The following is a 20668-nucleotide window of genomic DNA, read 5'->3' on the forward strand; positions in this document are numbered from 1 at the left end:
GGAGGCTGAATGCCATGCGGGGAGTGAGCGCTGTCTGTGTGGCAGGGAAACATTCTAAACTCTCAGCAGGGAGGGAGCCTGCAGCCCCAGTGCTAAAGGGGATGGCTGTCAATGATAAAAACAAATCTTCAAAACCTAGGGCAGTGAGAAAAAGTCTTTAGCTGTCCTGTGACGGGAAGAACAGATGTCTAAATATACAAACATCTTACTCTTAGGGGACAAATATTAGTCAAAAGGATCTCTCCTTGTCTCAAAATAATCCACATTGCTAGAAAATTGTGGTGAGTTGGTTGAGAAGACAAGGATATTGTCAGAGATGAAAACATATTTAAAATTCTTTTCTTTCTCTGAAATTAGGTCAAGCAAACTCTTAGGTGCATGCTTTCTAGAATTTCTCCATGTTTTTAAAACTCTGTCTTCAATTCCTATTCTTTTTATTTTAGCTTGTTCCTGGGAGGATAGAATAAGTTAGAAAGGACTCGGCTCCTAGCAGTCTGGCAAGTAGCAAGTGCTTCATAAATGCCCAGTGAATTAGGTGTTTGATGAAGTCAGGAAAGTTGACTTGTTTATTTTACCAGAAAATAAATAGAAAAAAATTCCAACAGAAGTTCTTTACATATAAAACTGTACTTTCAGGAAGCCCAAAGTGGGAATAAAGACCTGACAAGTCTGTAGGAAAGCCCTCTGGCTAAAAAGGGACCTTTCCCTTAAAAAGAATGAGATAATAATTTGAGTAGAGGCTGGAGAAGGCTTAAGGGCAATTCCGTTTCTCCTGGTCACTTGATAGGCAGAGTCGGTCCAGCTTGGGTCATGTCACAGCCACCACCGCAGTGCTGGGCTAGTGTGACAAGTACCAGGGACACCACCTGTCATTTTCATTGATCATTCTAAGACATATCATTTATTCTGCCATAAACTCCACCCAGTGGAAACAAGGTTTCACCCACCTTGTGCTGTGAGGATGTTGAAGGCTCATTATTTCTGCTCAATCAGCTTCAGCCAATGTGTAAATATTGAAGCAAGTCTAAGGAGCCAAGGAAGGGAATGATGATTACTCCACTAATACTAATGAGCGTAATGGAATTGGGAATGTGTTTAGCTAACGTTGCCACCGAAGCAGATGACTTAAAAAGGAGAAAAAATCCACAGGCTATTGTTGATTTAAAAAAAAAAAAAAAGACCAAGACATAAAATCCACATGAGGTAAGAATCAAAGAGAGTAAGAAAGATTATGGCTCTAGGAAATCTGTGTGTGTGTATGTTTTATGCTCAGTGCATTCAAAAGACTCTGTGTGGACTCCAGCAGGCTACTACATGCCAGTGAAAACAGCCCACACACAATTTTTTTGTTCCTCCCCCTCATTTATAGCTTTTCTTGGACCATGAAATAGATGTATATAAACCCACAGCAAATGCGGACTGTTATCAACATATTCCTGACTTCTACTGAATAGATACGGAAGGATCCAGAAGCCCGTCTGTAAAGCTGGAGTTCGGAGGAAAGGGAACATAAGAGAGAATAAAATGACAGCCATGTGAACTTATGAAAGTCATTTTTCCCTTGCACCTCATTAAATGTTGTAACACCGTCCTTATCAAACTCACCCCATCCTCAAACAAAAGCCATTTATTTGGGAGCGGACAAGGAGCTTATTTACTTTAGGGGGGTCTGCCCCATAGTCAATGGTTGTAATACCTCTTCACATCCCTCTTTTTGGAATGCTGGCACTTCAAAAGAAATTAAATTCCTTGCGATGGTAAGGGAGGTTTAGAAACAGGTTCTTCCCTAAATGTTTTGTTTTGTTTTAAGTAAATATAACCCCCAGGTTCTGCCCAAGCTTTAGCGAGGTTTTGCCAGCCGGATTTCATTTTCCTTTAGAGAGCACTGAGAGCTTTTTGAGCCTAGCGCGGAGCTCTGCTGCGGGCATTGCAAGCCCATCAGTTGTCAGCGCCTCTGGACCAGACACAGAGGGCGCTTTAACCGGGGGGAGCCCGCAGCCGCGCTTCTCTCTGCGGACACAGGGAGGCAGTGCGGGAAAGCGAGGCTTCCACCCGCCGGAGGGAGCGACAACGCGGCTGCCAGCTTGCTCACCTTTCCCGCTGTTCAAGTCCTAGAGTCTCCTCAGTGGCTTGTTTAAGTTTTATATAACTAAGAATTTTCAAAGAAAAAGGTCAGGTTACCTGACCAATGAAACAAACCAAAAAAAAAAAAAATCTTTTTAATAGTGTGTTCGGGGACAATGACACAATAAAAGCTAGGAAACGTGACAACTGTTTAAAGCAGTTTTATAATCCATAATATAGCCGATATCCAATACCCATCAGTCACATACCTAGAGTTTCCTTGCCGATTCTGTCCTCCCACGAGGGTTTACAAAGCACTTTGTAAATGCATAATCTCACTGAATTCTCCCACTAGTGCTTGATATTACAATAATCATGGACTTGTTTCCATTTCGTGAGGAAGGAAATTGAGGTTAGAGAGTTTAAGAAGGTCACATGGTGACGAGTAAGCAGTAAGCTGGTGAGCAAGTCAGGGTTTCAACCTACGTCGTCTGACTCTGCATGAAGTATAATCCCCATCTCACACTCAAGTACTCTAACTGAACTCTCCTTCTCAGTTTTCCTCCCCAACTATTGTAGGAACCTAGACCTCCTCTCTCATTCTATTGGCATCACCCCACAGCTATCTTGTCCCCTGCCTACACCTTGAACCTATCAATGAGTTTTCAGAACAGGTGGCTTTCTCCTCTGCAGTACCTCCCCAATCTCCCCCTACTCTTCATTCCCACTCTGATCACCATCGATCTTATTTGTCTCTTTCCTAGAGCTGGAAGTTTCCGAACACTGCCCTTACTTCCATTTCTTCCCTGTTCTAATCCATCCTACATGGCACTTCGAGACTAACCATCCCAAACCACTCTCGAATGAAATCACTGCCCAGCTTGAAAAGCTTCAGGGGCTCCTCTTTGCTTCCTCAAACAATACACAAACTCTTTGTCCAGGCAGTTACAAACACCACAAACTCTGACAACCCCACTTTCCCAACACAGCCCTTCTATTCAGGTGAGCTTTGCCCCTTCCAGCGGCTCCCTGCCTGAGCTGTGCGCTTTGCGCAGCATTTGCTCATTTATAGCGATGGCCCTTTTTCACTCTGCTTGCACCTCCAAATCCTATATTCCTCAGAATCTCAGTTAAACACTGGATCCTTCATGAAGCCTTCCCCAATTCATCCAGAGACAAGTCATTTTTTTCCTTGGAACTCCTATCCACTGTCTAATGCAGTTTAAAAAAAGATTAAATATAAATTGTACATAAATGAAAAAAACTTCCAGAGCACCTCTCTTCCAATCGTCTCTTGAATTATAGTCACTGATATACATATTAATCTTCTCTCCCAGGGTCTAAGTACACAAGGGCAGGGACCAGGTCTCTTTCTTTGAATTCACAACAGCCTCAGAATAGCTTTCACGTATTTGGTGCTTAGTAAGTGGGTTAATGGAGAAAGGGTTATGGTTAAACCAAAACAAAACTTTCCCATTTACCTCCCCTCTGCACTATATATACATATAAAATACTTAGTTGGATGTTCTATCACTCAATTAATTTTTCATATTTACTGATCACATAATATATATCAGGCATTGTACTGGGTGCTATAGTAAACAAAGTTCCAAAGTTCTAGTGAAGATAGATAATAAACAAATTATTAATTTTTGCAAATAGTGATGGGACTATAAAAACATGCAAAGCAGATGAAGTGCTTGAGGAGGGGCTGTGAAGGAAACCTACTCAGGCAGGGGTTCAAGGGAGGTTTCTCAAAGGAGAAGTGAGACTGGAAGGGTGAGAAACCAGCCATTCAAAGACCAGGAGGAAGTTCATTCCAGGTAGAAGAAAGCACAGGAAGAAAAGCTGAGAGGTGGAGGAAAGCATGGTGTTTTCTTAGGAACTGGAAGAAGACCGACATGGCTGGATCATAACGAAGGAATGGAAGGCTTGATCAAGACTGGATTGGAGAGGGAGGTGAGGACCAGACCAGATGGGTCTTGTAGACCCTGGTAAGGAAGGGGATTGTCTGTCAAGTTGGCGGGAAGCCATTTCAGGTTATAAGCAGTAGAATATTACGATCTATTTGTGTTTTTAGATCATTCTGGCTGCTGTGAAGAGAACAGATTAAAGGAAGGCAAGAGTAAAAGCAGGGAAACTGGTGAGGGTACCAAGCAAGAAATGACATGACTTAGGCTTCCACAACAGCGGTGCTGATGTGGAGTGGAGGACGGACCCAAGGCAGCAACTACAGGGCTTGTTAAATAGGGGGGATGAGGGAAAGGAAAGAATCAAGGGCAGTGCCCAGGTTTCTGCTTAACAATTGGGTAATAACTGTTACCATTTACTAAGATAAGAAAGATTAGGAGAAGAGGTTTGAAGGAAAAGAAATCCATTAGCTCTAACTTTTAAGCCATCTTAAATTATAATTATTCATATGATGAATATTTGACACATATTTTTGAACAACTATTGTGTGCCTGACACGGTATTAGATGCTAGAGTAAATAAGACAGAATCCCTGTATTTAGAGCTCATACCATCTGGAGAAGAATACCAGTATCATTAAAAAAAAATTTTTTTTAAGTCAAATAGAACATAGGATAGTGTGCAGGCATGCAGGCTCTGTGGTTGGAGATTTCATAGAGTACAATGTCACACTACTTTTAAGGATTCTTTTCCTGGGATGCTTTGTTCAGATTTGAAATGCAAAATTTACTTACCATTTTGCAAATGAATTCTAGGAATTCAGGAAAGCAGAAGTCCAAACCAAACACATAGTAACTTTGGGAACAGCTGCTCACAGTTTGCTTTCATTATGACTTCTAGCTTCCCCTAACCCAAGCCCATAGCATCCTGCATAGACAAGCGTGGTTGGAGCGTGGTCTGAAGTCATCATACCCAATCTCTGCTTCCATGGTTGGGCTTCTCACAACGGGTACTTTGTGTTTTTGAAGTGACTGCTTTACAGAAAAGAATGAGATTACATAAAGTCATCCTACAACCTTATCAAGAAGAGTGTCAGACAAAAAATAATTCAAATTGGGAAACTACTTAAAGTTATAGTTATATCCTGTTTTTCAGTCTGAATGGAACTTATGTCCTGAAAATTTTCTCCATATATGACATAGTTTATGATCAAATCATTCAAGAGAATAACCCCTATAAGGTTAAAATGTTGCTTTTCATACTGACTCTTTAATGTTTTACCTAAATCTTCCCCAGCATATTTGCAATAAATTATACAACCAAATACATTGTACATTCATTAACTGACCATGTGTGGAAAACTCAGACACTGAGTCCAAGCAATACTCATACATTAAAATTTGGCCACAGGATCTTTTTTTTTCAAGACTGACAATTTATTGATAGCTCTCTTAAAATTCCTGACCATGCCAGCTTAAGGTATCATATTGTTAATGTGATCATATTTTGCTTTATACTTCATAACACTTATCCACTTAAATGGATTCTTTTTTTTTTTCCTTTAACATACCCAGAATTAGGTTCATTAATTTTCTAAAAAATAGTTTATATGAAGTCACATTCTAATATTCACCTTCCTAATGCTGAAAATCTTGTTTTCCTTAGAACATGTCACTTTGATTTTCTGTAGATGCTTGTCCTGGCTTAGTCTCCAGCTGCTTTCACTGTTCACTGAGGCCAGCCAAGAAGCTCTGACCATATGCACTGACTAAATCACTGTGCTTCTCCTCTGGTAACATCACGTATATACAGCAGTCATCCGTCTCCCTTTGATCTTCAGCTAGCACAAACCCTTTCTCACCGAGTTGTCCTCCATGGTTTGTTTTTGATATTTAAACAGTTTGGACATCTCTAAAAGTGGAGTGACACTGACACCGAGATAAGGTGCCAATCAATTTATTAAGTGATTTTGTACAAAAGTGGCAAACTCAACATGACCCTGGAGCATGACTGATTCACCCAACAAGAAGCGTGAAGAAAGCCATTCATCTGCTCTTGTCTCTCCTCACTAAGGATGTCGACGTGAAGCTCTTTTCTGGGGCTGGAGCTATTCAAACTCAACAGAAATTATAAGATTTTTAAATTTTTAAAATGTTTATAGGCCTCAGTAATGTTTCTTATTTCTATACTTCTTTTTTAGTTGAATGATGGATGAAGTGTAGATCATGAGGACATGCTCCACATCATCACAAGGAATATTTTGTTCTTCTAAAATGAGACGTCAATGTTTTGCAAGCCATCGAAATACCAAGCTTATCACAATTACACTAAGTAGTTTCCAAAGAGGGAGAAAACACAAATGTGTTTCATTCATCCAGGGTAGCCTAGAGATAAACCCAGCCTAAAGGCTCTGACTGTTTTCAGCATTTTGTGTTTCAAAGCAAAATAGATAATGTCTATGTAAATAAGAACTATGGTTACCTTTATTCCTTATTCTATGAATGCCAACACAATAGATTACTTTGAAATAAAATAACAAAAAAAATTAATATGACCTTTAGAAATCATTGTGTCTAATAAAATAGCTAACTCTCAGAATGAATTGGCCTGTCTCACAAGACCAATTTTCCACAAAGTAGACTCAATCATCCCTGTGTAGTAAGACCAAAGAGCAAGTACAATTTAAACCAGTGGCTTAAATCTACAGATTCAGTGCAATCCCTATCAAACTACCAATGGCATTTTTCACAGAACTAGAACAAAAAATTTCACAATTTGTATGGAAACACAAAACGCCTCGAATAGCCAAAGCAATCTTGAGAAAGAAAGCCAGAGCTGGAGGAATCAGGCTCCCAGACTTCAGACTATACTACAAAGCTACAGTAATGAAGACAGTATGGCACTGGCACAAAAACAGAAATATACATCAATGGAACAGGATAGAAAGCCCAGAGATAAACCCATGCACGTATGGTCACCTTATTTTTGATAAAGGAGGCGAGACTATACAATGGAGAAAAGACAGCCTCTTCAATAAGTGGTGCTGGGAAAACTGGACAGCTACATGTAAAAGAATGAAATTAGAACACTTCCTAACACCATACACAAAAATAAACTCAAAATGTATTAAAGACCTAAATGTAAGGCCAGACACTATAAAACATAGGCAAAACACTCTATGACATAAATCACAGCAAGACTCTTTTTGACCCACCTCCTAGAGAAATGGAAATAAAAACAAAAATAAACAAATGGGACCTAATGAAACTTACTTTTGCACAGCAAAGGAAAACATAAACAAAACGAAAAGACAACCCTCAGAATGGAAGAAAATATTTGCAAACGAAGCAACCGACAAAAGATTAATCTCCAAAATTTACAAGCAGCTCATGCAGCTCAATATCAAAAAAACAAACAACCCAATCCAAAAATGGGCAGAAGACCTAAATAGACATTTCTCCAAAGAAGATATACAGATTGCCAACAAACACATGAAAGGATGCTCAACATCACTAATCATTAGAGAAATGCAAATCAAAACTACAATGAGGTATCACCTCACACCAGTCAGAATGGCAATCATCAAAAAATCTACAAACAATAAATGCTGGAGAGGGTGTGGAGAAAAGGGAACCCTCTTGCACTGTTGGTGGGAATGTTATTGGTACAGCTGCTTTGGAGAACAGTATGGAGATTCCTTAAAAAACAAAAATAGAACTACCATACGACCTAGCAATCCCACTACTGGGCATATACCCTGAGAAAACATAATTCAAAAAGTCATGTACCACAGTGTTCATTGCAGCACTGTTTACAGTAGCCAGGATGTGGAAGCAACCTAAGTGTCCATCGACAGATGAATGGATAAAGAAGATGTGGCACATATATACAATGGAATATTACTCAGCCATAAAAAGAAAAAATTGCATTATTTGTAGTGAGATGGATGGACCTAGAGACTGTCATACAGAGTGAAGTGAGTCAGAATGAGAAAAACAAATACCGTATGCTAACACATATATATGGAATATGGAATCTAAAAAAAACAAATGGTTCTGAAGAATGTAGGGGCAGGACAGCAATAAAGACACAGACGTAGAGAATGGACTTGAGGACACAGGGAGGAGGAAGGGTAAGCTGGGACGAAGTGAGAGAGTGGCATGGACATATATACACTACCAAATGTAAAACAGATAGCTAGTGGGAAGCAGCCGCATAGCACAGGGAGATCAGCTCGGTGCTTTGTGACCACCTAGAGGGGTAGGATAGGGAGGATGGGAGGGAGACGCAAGAGGGAGGAGATATGGGGATATATGTATATGTAGAGCTGATTCACTTTGCTATAAAGCAGAAACACACGATTGTAAAGAAATTATACCCCAATAAAGATGTTAAAAAAAATAAAATAAAAAATAAACCAGTGGCTTATTGGCCAAACACAGCAAAAAGAATATGGACCAACTGACAGTTTAGACAGAATGCCACTAAAGGATGGATGAGAAAGAGAAATTACTAAACACAAAGAATGATCAGGGAAACAGTTGGAGAAAATTATATAATAAAAGTCAATTAAGGTGGGAATTACAAGATGGCAGGGGCCAAGAAATGATAAGAAAAATTCAATTATTATTGACCTCTATGCCCAGACAATATGGATTATTCTGGTTCCCAAGAAGGGAGGTTTCTAGGCCTGAAAATATCCCTTTATCATCTTCCAGACTGCATACAACCCTTTGTTATGGGTTATATTGTTTTTTTAAAAGATCTGTTTAAGTCCTAACCTCCAGTATCTCAAATGTGACATTATTTGGAAATAGAGCCTTTATAGAGGTAATCAAATTAAAATGAGGTCATTAGGGTGAGTCCTAATTGAATATGACTGGTGTCTTTATAAAGAGGGAAAATTTAGATACAGAGGCAGACACGCAGAGGGAAGATAATATGAAGACACACAGGGAGAAGACAGCCACGTCACTGGAGTGATGTGTGTACAAGCCAAGGAACACGGACTCCTGGTAAACTCCAGAAGCTGGAAGAGACAAGGAAGGATTCTCCCCTACAGCTGTCAGAGAGAGCAGGGCCCTGCTGACACCTTGATTTTGGACTTCTAGCCTCCAGAACTGTGGGGTGATGTAGTTCTGCTATTTTAAGCCATTCAGTTTTTTATACTTTGTTATGAAAGCCCTAGGGAACTAATAATACCCTCTCCTTCTGAAGTTGCACCCTGATGACAATCATTTGACATCCACCAACACTGACCCCCAAGCAGGAAGATTTATAGGCCAGAGACATATTTTTGTATCAAACTACTCTTGGTCTGGTCCTAACAAAGACACCTTTCTTTCAGTGATTACAGAATGTCTTCTAAATTGACCCTTCTCCCCACCCCTGACTCGTCCACCCACTGGCCAGTGGCCTAGAAACAAGGACTGTGTGGGCAGTGGGTGTGTGTATACCCCACAGAGCAAGGGAGGAGGTGTCAGGGGCTTAGGGTTGGGATCCAAAGTTTGAATTGTCCATCACTTATATCATGCAATCATTACTCCAACAAATATTTACTAAGCACATTATATGTGATGGTCTTTGTGGTAGACAGGTAAGGATACAGCTGTGAACAAGACAGACAAAGAAACCACACCCATGGAGTTTATGTTCTAGCCTGATTTCACTCAATTACACACAAATAAATCTTTACCAAACAAGTCAATCAAGAGAGTTTAATTCCGCTTACACGGAACTTTGAAAGAGCTGGATTTCTCACATGGTTTAGAATGATTCGAACAGCCTTTTAGTTAATATTCATCTTCGATAAACACTTTGGTCCAAATAAGTTGATTTACAATTTTCTCAAAGCCTGACCTGACAGGATAACTTACCTCACCTCCTTCAATAAGTGTGTGAGTGACTGTGTGTGTCTGTGTGTGAAAGAGAGTGGTTAGGACCAGAAACATAAATTGTGCTGCGAAGACTTATATGTGCAGCTGGCACTTCTATTGTCTTGTCTCTTATGACAGTGCCCTCCTCTGGAAGCCGTTAGGATAAGAGCTAATGTCGGCTGTGCCACACAAAGGTGATGGCGAATCGAAGAGCCTGTAAAGAGATTCGGAGGCGAATAGGGAAATGCGTTGTTAATGCTATTAAATATTACTTAGCCCACAGCAAGCTGCACGTTCAACAGTTTAAACTTTAATTGCTAGCTGATGCAGAAACAAGCCTGGATAGATGTAAATCCTATTGAAAGCTAATATCATTTTGGCTGCTCGGATGGATTAGCAACCACTACAATTAGCAGCATGTGCACCTAATGATATTAGGGGAGAATCCATCATGCAGCAGTCTGGGCCTTTAAATCTGAAAAGAAGTTAAGGCTCTGCTCCCCAGAAACCCCCTACTGGGAAGTCTTGCCAGCTGATGGGGGAGTCTCTAGGGGTGAGCCAAGAAGCGTAGAGAATACGGGACAGTGAGTCCACCATCACCTTGACTTGTTCCTCCTTATGCCCTTTACCAGTCATCCTAGCTAAGCACATTGCAGTCAAGGCTCCTGCCTCCCCACTCTCTGGGGAGGGAGGGATGCTGGACCACAGAGCAGAGGCAAAAAGATCAATCTTCAGTTATTGAACTTATGGTTCACTCTGGCTACTGTGGTTATGATAGGAAGAGAAAGAACAGGGATTTTTCTCAAATGTGGCACCACCAGAAGCAGGTGGTTGTATGGAGCTCTACAATGTTTATGACTACATAAAGGGGCCCCAGTGAAAATAGTTCTCATTTAAACTTGACTAACAACAAGGTCCTACTGTATAGCACAGGAAACTATATTCAATACCCTGTGATACACCATAATGGAAAAGGATATAAAAAAGAATGTATATATATGTATAATTGAATCAATTTGTTGTACAGCAGAAATTAACACAACATTGTAAATCAACTATACTTTGATAAAATAAAGTTACCGTATAACCCAGCAATCCCACTACTGGGCATATACCCTGAGAAAACCATAATTCAAACAGAGTCATGTACCACAAAGTTCATTGCAGCACTATTTACAGTAGCCAGGACATGGAAGCAACCTAAGTGTCCATCAACAGATGAATGGATAAAGAGGATGTGGCACATATATACAATGGAATATTACTCAGCCATAAAAAGAAACAAAATAGAGTTATTTGTAGTGAGGTGGATGGACCTAGAGACTGTCATACAGAGTGAAGTAAGTCAGAAAGGGAAAAACAAATACCGTATGCTAACACATATATATGGAATCTTAAAAAAAAAAAAAAAGAAAAAGAGGTTCTGAAGAACCTAGGGGCAGGACAGGAATAAATACGCAGATGTAGAGAATGGACTTGAGGACACAGGGAGGGGGAAGGGTAAGCTGGGATAAAGTGAGAGAGTGGCATGGACATATATACACTACCAAATATAAAACAGATATCTAGTGGGAAGCAGCCGCATAGCACAGGGAGATCAGCTCGGTGCTTGTGTCCACCTAGAGGGGTGGGATAGAGAGGATGGGAGGGAGACGCAAGAGGGAGGAGATATGGGGATATATGTATATGTAGAGCTGATTCACTTTGTTATACAGCAGAAACTAACGCACCATTGTAAAGCAATTATACTCCAATAAAGATGTTAAAAAATAAAACAAAATGAAGTTTACTACTTTAGGGCAATCCATGGGAACTGACTCATTGTGAGTTTACTTTCTGTACCAATTCTATAAAAATAAGCATTTATGATGCCCTTTGAGGTCACCAACTCCAAGGTGCAATGGAGCATGTATGGTGAGATGTGATTCCATTTCTTTGACTGGATAGTAACCCTTCCATTTCTAAAGATTTACATTCTGACCCTGATAAATATTAAAATCAAAGTACTTGAAGAAAAGACTGGCCTTTATTAGTAAAATAAAGGAAATATGAAAAGTTGTAGTTTTCATATTTGAAAACTAAAATATGAAAAGTTGTAGTTTCATTAGTCTGATTGTAAAAAGCTACTATAGTTAGTTATAATAGCACAGCACATAGCATAATTAAGCTAAAATGGTCACTTATAAATAATTTTAGATGATCTAATTTTTAAAAAAGAACTGTTTCATAATCGAAATTCTAAATACTCGTATCAGAGACCATTAGTATCTTGATCTGTAGGACTACTTATTTTAGACAGATTCATCAAAGATTATAAACCCAAATTTTTAATTAACAAAATCATGTATACACACAAATTCTGAGTTATTAGTATCAATTAGTAAAGTCTTTCCTTGTTAATATCCCATAAGCAGTAATTATTAGCTTGTTTTTTGGAAGTTACAGGAAACTGAGCTGTTTAGGAAGACAGAGGCTTATGCATTGTGTAGTATAATTACTGTTTTGTAAAACCATTTTTTTGTGCCTTGCATTTTTGCCCTTGTTATCAAGACTGTAGGCTGGGATACACCTTAAATATATTTCATACAAGGAACTCATGTTACAAGAAGATGATGAGTACAGCTCTAAGGAAATAAAGGTTAGGTAATTCTTTTCTTTCCCATCATTTAAAAGAAACTTTTGCCAATTTTGCTCATCTTGAGTTTATTCTATAGGGATCTCATCTTAGCATGGACAGCAGTCCTAAACGAATAACTGTTAGTACAGAGTGAAGATGATTTGTTGTCATAAGCAATCCCTTCGTATGACTTTGAGAAAGTTACACTCCAGAGAGGTTCAAATGTGTCCCCTCTAATGGAAACTTCAATCCCATTACATGTACTTCTCAATTTTTTATACTGAGATGATTTTAGAGTTTTGTTGGGGTACAGAAAATAGATGGTATTTTCCATTAATACAGTCTTTTTCACAATAAATTAGTTGATATCAAAACTTTCCTCTCACCAGCCCTTCTTTTTTTTTTTTTTTTTTTTAATAAGGTTATGGGATTAAGAGATACAAACTACTAAATATACAATGGATAAGCAACAAGGATATATTGTACAGCATGGGCAGTGACAGCCATTACTTTGTAAAACTTCTTTTTTTTTATGGCTGTGTTGGGTCTTCGTTTCTGTGCGAGGGCTTTCTCTAGTTGTGGCAAGCGGGGGCCACTCTTCATCGCGGTGCGCCGGCCTCTCACTACCGTGGCCTCTCTTGTTGTGGAGCACAGGCTCCAGACGCGCAGGCTCAGTAGTTGTGGCTCACGGGCCCAGTTGCTCCGCGGCATGTGGGATCTTCCCAGACCAGGGCTCGAACCCGTGTCCCCTGCATTGGCAGGCCGATTCTCAACCACTGCGCCACCAGGGAAGCCCCAGCCCTTCTTTATTCTGCACCATATTGAGAAGCATGCCTTTACACTTCCACTAAAGAGAGTGGGATTCTAAGACACATGAGATGTCAAGTCAGAGGAATGATTTAATGACAATCTTTGCATATATCAAGAGCCATAACAGCAATTTAAAAGGGCTACATTCATTTGTTCTTAAATTCAACAGACATTTATTGAGAACCAACTGAGTGCCAAACATGGTGATATAAACATACCTAAGGTATTGCCTTTGCCCTTAAAAAGCTTGTAGCTTAGTGAGGGAGAGACAGAGGATAAGTCTAACCAAGATAGAAATATTCACAGACTGTTGGTACATATAACTTAGATTGGAAGTGGTCAGAGTCTAACAAATAAGGTTAGATTCAAAGATGAACTTCTTGATGGTGAGGATTATAACATAGATGTGTGAATTATCAAGAGGGATTGCAAATGTGTGGGTTACTTTTAAGAATAAATCTTTAGAATGCATATGGCTTGAATTACATACATCAAATTCATCTGAAACTTCCAAGAGAGTTGGGTCTAGGAACACCATGCCAACTAGGTAGCTCTGACCTTTTGCTGTGAACTCTTCTTCTCTGGCACAGAAAACATGCTCCCTACAGCCCATTGCTCAGCCCATCTAGTTTCTGCAAACATCAACACCCTTCTGTCTCTTTACAGAGGGACCTCAGCATTATAGACCCAAGTTTATCTTCACACCTTGTGTTCATCACCAACCAGCTCATTTCTCATGACTATAAATGATTTGGCTCAGGAATGTTGAGTGGTAAAATAACCAGAGAATAGAGCCATTCCTTTTCATCTCCCTCCTCCGTCAAAAACTTAAATGCAAAATATCTTGAATCCTGTCACTGGCCTTACAGTGTAAGCAGAGGACAAAAAAAAAAGTGCTTGTTTTAACTCGCCATGATGTCCATTTATGGATAGTGCACAGGTAGAGAAAGATGTTTTAAAACAAAGGTAATGAATGACCATTTCAGAAGGCTCATGCTTATTGCATGTTTGGAGGGATAACTCCAGACATAAGCCTTGAATGTAATGAGTTTTTAAAGTGAAACCTCCAACCTCTCAAACCCAACATATCCAAGACTCAGATCTTCTTGTAAACTTGTTTCTCTTCCTGTTCTCTCCAGCTTGGCATCTCATAAGTCATATAAGCAAGAGAACTAGAGTTTTCCTTTGACTCCTTTCCTCACCCATTATGTCAAATTGGTCAACAAAACCTATCAATTCTCTCCCTTCAATGTGTCTAAAAGCTTTCTCTCCCTTTTTTTTTTAACGCTGTCACATCTTAGTTGTACTAGTCATCATCTCTCTCCTGGACTATTGACAGCAGTCTTCTAAGTGATCTCTTGCTTTCTCTTATATCACCTTCACCTTCCACACTACCAGCAGAATTCCCTTCCCAAAATATACTGGTGCTTAAAAACGTTATGATCTAAAGCAGACTCACAGATATAGAGAACAAACTAGTGGTTACCAGTGGGGAGGGGAGGAGCGACCATATAGGGATGGGGGAGTGCGAGGTACAAACTACTGGGGTGTAAGATAGGCTCAAGGATGTATTGTACAACACAGGGAATATAGCCAATAATTTGTAATAACTGCAAATGGAAAGTAACCTTTAAAAATTGTATAAAAATAAATTTTTTTAAAAAATTTCAACTGATGTGAATGGATAGAAAAAAATTTTTTAAAAACCTTATGATCTAAAAGAGTATACAATCCTTTAGGGTGATATTCAAGACACTTTCCAATTTGGAACCAAGAAACATTTAAGGCTCATCTTCCCCTGTTCTCACTATGAATACGTGATCCTAAGTTCTAACCAAGCTGGATTGCTCCGGTTATACTGAGAACTTTCATACTCCCAGTCTTTATTTATGCTGGAGTGCCACTGCCTTCATGTCATCCCACACCACTTGGTGAAATATTCTCTCTCAAGGCTTGTTCAATGCCACCTCCTCTCTAATGCCTTTCCTAATTCCTTAGACCAATTATTCTACTAAGGGTTGAGCAGCCCTTAGTAGAAAGTTAGACCCCAAAATGTCTAACAAGCAAAATGCAAATACTTTATAACTTTTTTCTTCAGAAACATTTAGTGAAGGCCAACCATGTACCAGGCACTGTAATAGATGCCAGGAATATAGAGGTGAGCAGGGCAGGTAAGATTAGTTTCATGGAACTTCAATTTTGGTGGAGAAAATAAACAAATAGGTAAAATATAAATAAATAAATAAATATATATATATATATATATATATATATAAAATTTCAGACACATGAACAAAGTACTGTGCTGGAGTAGCTAGGGGGATAAGGGGCAATTTTATATTAGTTGTCAAGGGAACGCTTCTCTCGGGAGGTGATATCTGAGTTGAGACCCAAGTAATAAAACAATGTCTCTCAATATCAGTTTTGGTTTTTTAACTTTAGCTGAGTTTTAGTGTAGAACATTTTAGAAGAAAAAAAATGAGTCTCCATCATCTAAAGCTCTCACCCTCTCCTTCCCATGGAAATGGCAGAGGTACAAGAGCAAGCAAGCCCCATGATACAAGTGCTTTTCACAATTCTGCTAATATCTCATTGGCTGAAGTAAGTCACATGGCCAGGCCCAGGATGTGGTAAAGGGCAAAGTTGCATAGAAACAGGGATGGGAGGAACATTTTGCTAGAGTGGCAAATAACATACCTGGATTCTAGCACTGTATTTGTCACCAAATGTGTCATGTTAAGCATGTCACTTTCTCTCTCTGGGTCTTAGCATTCTCATGTATAAGATGAGGTTACTTGATTAAATAATTCCCAGATTCAAGTTCTAAATTTCCCCAGATCCTTTAATTTATTTATTTTTAATTGAACATCCTTTAATTTTGGAAGGCTTAGATGGCCTGTAAAGCAACTGCGTGAATAAATACCCAAATCTGCTATGAAAAGAACTAACTTCTGTAATCAGGTCTTATAAATGCTTCAAAACCCTGTGTTAACCTTAGCGATGTGGCTGAGCGATTAAGGTAGCAGCGAAAAAAAAATCACAATGGGGGCTTCCCTGCTGGCTCAGTGGTTGAGAATCTGCCTACCAATGGAGGGGACACGGGTTCGAGCCCTGGTCTGGGAAGATCCCACATGCCGCGGAGCAACTAGGCCCGTGAGCCACAACTGCTGAGCCTGCGCGTCTGGAGCCTGTGCTCCGCAACACGAGAGGCCGCGATAGTGAGAGGCCCGCGCACCGCGATGAAGAGTGGCCCCCGCTCGCCGCAACTGGAGAAAGCCCTCGCACAGAAATGAAGACCCAACACAGCCAAAAATAAATAAATAAATAAATAATTATTAAAAAAAAAAAAAAAAGAATCACAATGGGACAGCAAGAGGATCACACTTCACTTGTCTACTCCTACATGGGCAATTTTTCTACCTCTACAAGAGGATGCTTGGGCACTCAGAAAAGTGTAATGATTAAGAACTTGGGCTCTGGAGTGAGCGCTCAGATGCCCAGGTGGGATTCCTGGCTGTCCCATTCACCAGCCGAGTGACTTATCTTTCTTTCAGTGGCTCAGTTTTCTCATTTTTAAAAAGACAGTAATAAAAGTATATACTTCGTATTACTGAGGTGAGTATTAAATGAGATACTACACATAAAGTTTAGGAAGGGTGGCTGGAACACAGTGCTCAATAATAATATCAGCTATATGTATTACTTGTTTAAGCTTACCTGAAAGTCAGGTGTATATGTGTTTATATAAATATATATGTATATATGTGTGTATATTATACGTATGTGTATATATGTATATACAGAGTGTGTATGTATACATATAGCACATGCATATATATGGATTTAAATATAACATTATACGTGAGTCCCTATTGTCTTACATCCAGCCCACTTCACTCCTCCTGGCCTCTGTAGACATTTGCATTTTCAGCCTCTACTTCAGAAAATTCTGAAGGCTCCTCCAGTTTCTCCAGATGAGCACCGGGCTCTGGATAGATGTTAAACCACTACAGACTGGCTGGTCATCTTCTGACGGTTCTTTAAGCAGGTGAAGGAAAACTCAGCAGGAATATTTTCCCATTTTTTTAATGCCCAGAAAAAGAAGCAGCAGCTCCTTTTTCCCCTTACTGTAGGCTTTTAGACATCATGGTTATGAAATATGGCTGCAACATTCTTTTAAATCCTTTTAAGCAGCAGTCACCCTCCTTCTCTCCTCCCTAACACCCCCCCCTCCCTGATACTATTAAGCCCTTCACAGGTATCAATCGACGGGAAGTAGGAAGAACTGCACTTTAAAAGGATTTTAAATAATGTCTCCAAGAAATATAGCAGCAGATTGTTCAATGGGGATTATTAGCCAAGAGTGTGCTAGAGGGGGGAGGGTTCTCTTTTAAAAGGTCTTTAAATAATGTAAGTGGACTCCTTGGCAACATTCCTCAGAGCCATTTAAAGAGCGGATATCTCTGTTGCACAGACCCACCAGGCGTGCGCACCCACAAAAGAGATGCGAGGGAGACACACGGCAATAATGTTCCCATACCCTTGACATTGTCATAGGACAAAGAGTGCAAGCTTTATCCAAAATGTTGAGAGTATCAAAGCCTTACTTACTAATGGGATGCTTGCTCCTTCCAGGAGTCGAGGTCAAATAACCCCAGAGAATACTCGAATATTGGCTCAGTGACCTTTGAGGGGAAAATACATTTTCTGTGCTTCCAAGAGGGTCTCGGGAAAGGGGTTTTACTTTCTCTTCTCCTCACTTCTTCATAAAACTAAATTTGAGGTCAAAAATCAACAAAATCGTCACAGCCTACTCTGTCTTTTTTCAGTCAGTCCATTGCCAACTCCCTCCCTGGTCCAGCCTCCCTGATATACGCAGGATAAGTAGAAGAGGAAGTCTCTGGCATATGATAGAAGTTCAGGGCGTTGGCTTTGGAGCCAGAAAATCCGAGTTTAAATTCTGGTTCTGTCACTACTGATGACTTTAAGAAAATGTTATTACCCCCACTGAGCCTCAGTCTTCTCAGCTGTAAAACAGGGTTGAACTATGCCTCCTGCTAGCATCATTCCTAGGGTTCAATGGAATCAAAGTGTGTAAAGCAAGCAGCTCCACACCTAGTACTTTCTAAATACACAATCCATGGTACTCAGAGCTCTGTGATTTAGAGGCTGTGACTTGGTGAGTGTAATTTGAGTTGTTTAAGGTACAGGAGAGGCCTGTCTTGATGAATCTGATGTGGTGAGCTCAAGAGTTGAGTCTGATATACAGCTGGCACCAAGGACATTGTAAGGATGGTTTTAAGGACAATTATGTGCTGCCTGAGAACTGGGGCGCCAAGTGAAGCTTTCCTCTTGAGATGGAAAAATGAACAACTAAGTCAAATATCAAGGTGGGCATGGGGTCCTTTCAGCCATTTTACAGATAGACCTTGCACAAACTGCAATGGGAGGAAATTGTAGGAGAATGATGTTTCTTCCTTGTCTCAGAGATCAAACATAAAGCAGAAAAGACAGCTCAAAGACTCATTGTTCTCCTTTACAGCCTAGAAGAGTTTCAGAAAAGAGAAGTACCTTTACCCAGTGGACCCCATGTACATTGCATTCTTGGGAAATTGTGACATGTTAGAGCCAGGATCAAAGAACACCCCCAAAGAAGGACATTGAGCTGACAGGTGAGTGGAAATAATGCAGCTCAAATGATGTGAGGGAAAATGATGTTCCTTTAGCATTCAGACAGTGGAACAGGTCTTGTGTCATTGACCACAATGACAGAAAGTCAAACTGAACCCCATTAAAGAAAAAAAGCCATCTATTTTAGTTAGCCCAGCAGGCACCTAAAAGCTCCTCTCAGTATGAAAAAAATGGAAGGGCACTTGAAAAGATGGAGGTCTCAGTTCTAATGACTGTGTTTGCACCTCCTGGAGAGGATGGATCTCTCTTTTAAATATGAAGGATTGATTTTGAAAATAGTCTTCTTTGCTGTGTTAGTTCCTTTCCTGCCTTTCAATGACAAGAGGACATGATTAGGTGAGGACCTTTTCAGTTAACTGAGATGAACCAAAACAAGGAAACCATTTTTTAACAGCAAAAAGCTGGCAGAACCTTATTTGTTATAATAATTTAATTCCAGTGTGTTAAACAACAGTGCTACCATAGGAGAAATTTAAGACAAAAGCATCAGAGAAATAGGGAAAAAAATCTTTGGAGATTTTATAAAAGCACTTCAGAGAACTTTTTACAAAATTCTTGCTACTGGAAAGGAAAAGTAGAAATTATTTCTTTAACTCTTTTCTAGTTGACACTCCAGGTATCTTGGTCTTCCTGACCATCACCTATTATAGAAACATAGATTGACTTTTCGGCCCTTATCAAATAAAGCAGAAGTCTGAAGCAACTACCCAGATAACTGAAACCCCCAAAACACTTTGGCTTCAACTATGCTATGTGAGATCTGTAGAGAATTTTCAAAATTTTGATATCAATTCACCATGATAAATAGAAGTTCTTTCAAGCCATAGGTCCCAATCATTATCATCGTTGCTATAATTCAGCTTTACAAGTGAAAATGGAAAGATTTACACTTACATACTTCTCAAACTTAACAGGCAAAAGTATTTTTTCCTAGACATAGTTTGATTTCACCTTTTAAAAAAATTTTTTATAACAATTTTTTTAAATTTTTTGTTTTATTTTGGAGTGTAGTTGATTTACAATGTTGTTAGCTTCAGATGTACAGCAAAGTGATTTAGTTATACATATTCATGTATCTATTATTTTTCAGATTCTTTTCCCATACAGGTTATTACAGAGTATTGAGTAGAGTTCCCGGTGCTATACAGTAGACCCTTGTTGATTATCTATTTTATATGTGTATATATATATATATATTAGTAATGTATATATGTTAATCCCAACCTCCTAATTTATCCCTTTAGAAAAGGGACATACCTTGACTTCAACTTATATTTTAAGTTCTTGATAGAGTCCTGATAACTTACAAGCTAACTTAAGGCAATCAGCATCTTATTTGATCCTTCAAAACTTTTCACTACTGAAAAAGCCATGTTCTGGGCAAAAGTTACCTGCCTGCTCATGCCTTATATTTGACTTTATAGCTCAATATAAGTATGCAATGTCTATAATAACTGCTGCTATCTAGCAAAGCAAAGATATATATCTGTCTACTAAAAACAAGGTAAGGAACCATTATTTTAAGCATCAGACCTCAAAGTCTGGCTTTACCTGGAATCATAAGGAGGGGATGGGAGATAATATTTTTTGGTAGTGAAGTGTTATTGGTTTTAGAGCACTTCGGTAGGTGTTGGGAAGGAGGGAAGGAGTTGTGGGTATAGAGAATGACTTCAGAAGGTTCTACCACAACGCAAGAATA

The sequence above is a fragment of the Eubalaena glacialis genome, chromosome 5 (genome assembly GCF_028564815.1).
Source record: "Eubalaena glacialis isolate mEubGla1 chromosome 5, mEubGla1.1.hap2.+ XY, whole genome shotgun sequence".
In the NCBI taxonomy this organism is placed as follows: domain Eukaryota; kingdom Metazoa; phylum Chordata; class Mammalia; order Artiodactyla; family Balaenidae; genus Eubalaena; species Eubalaena glacialis.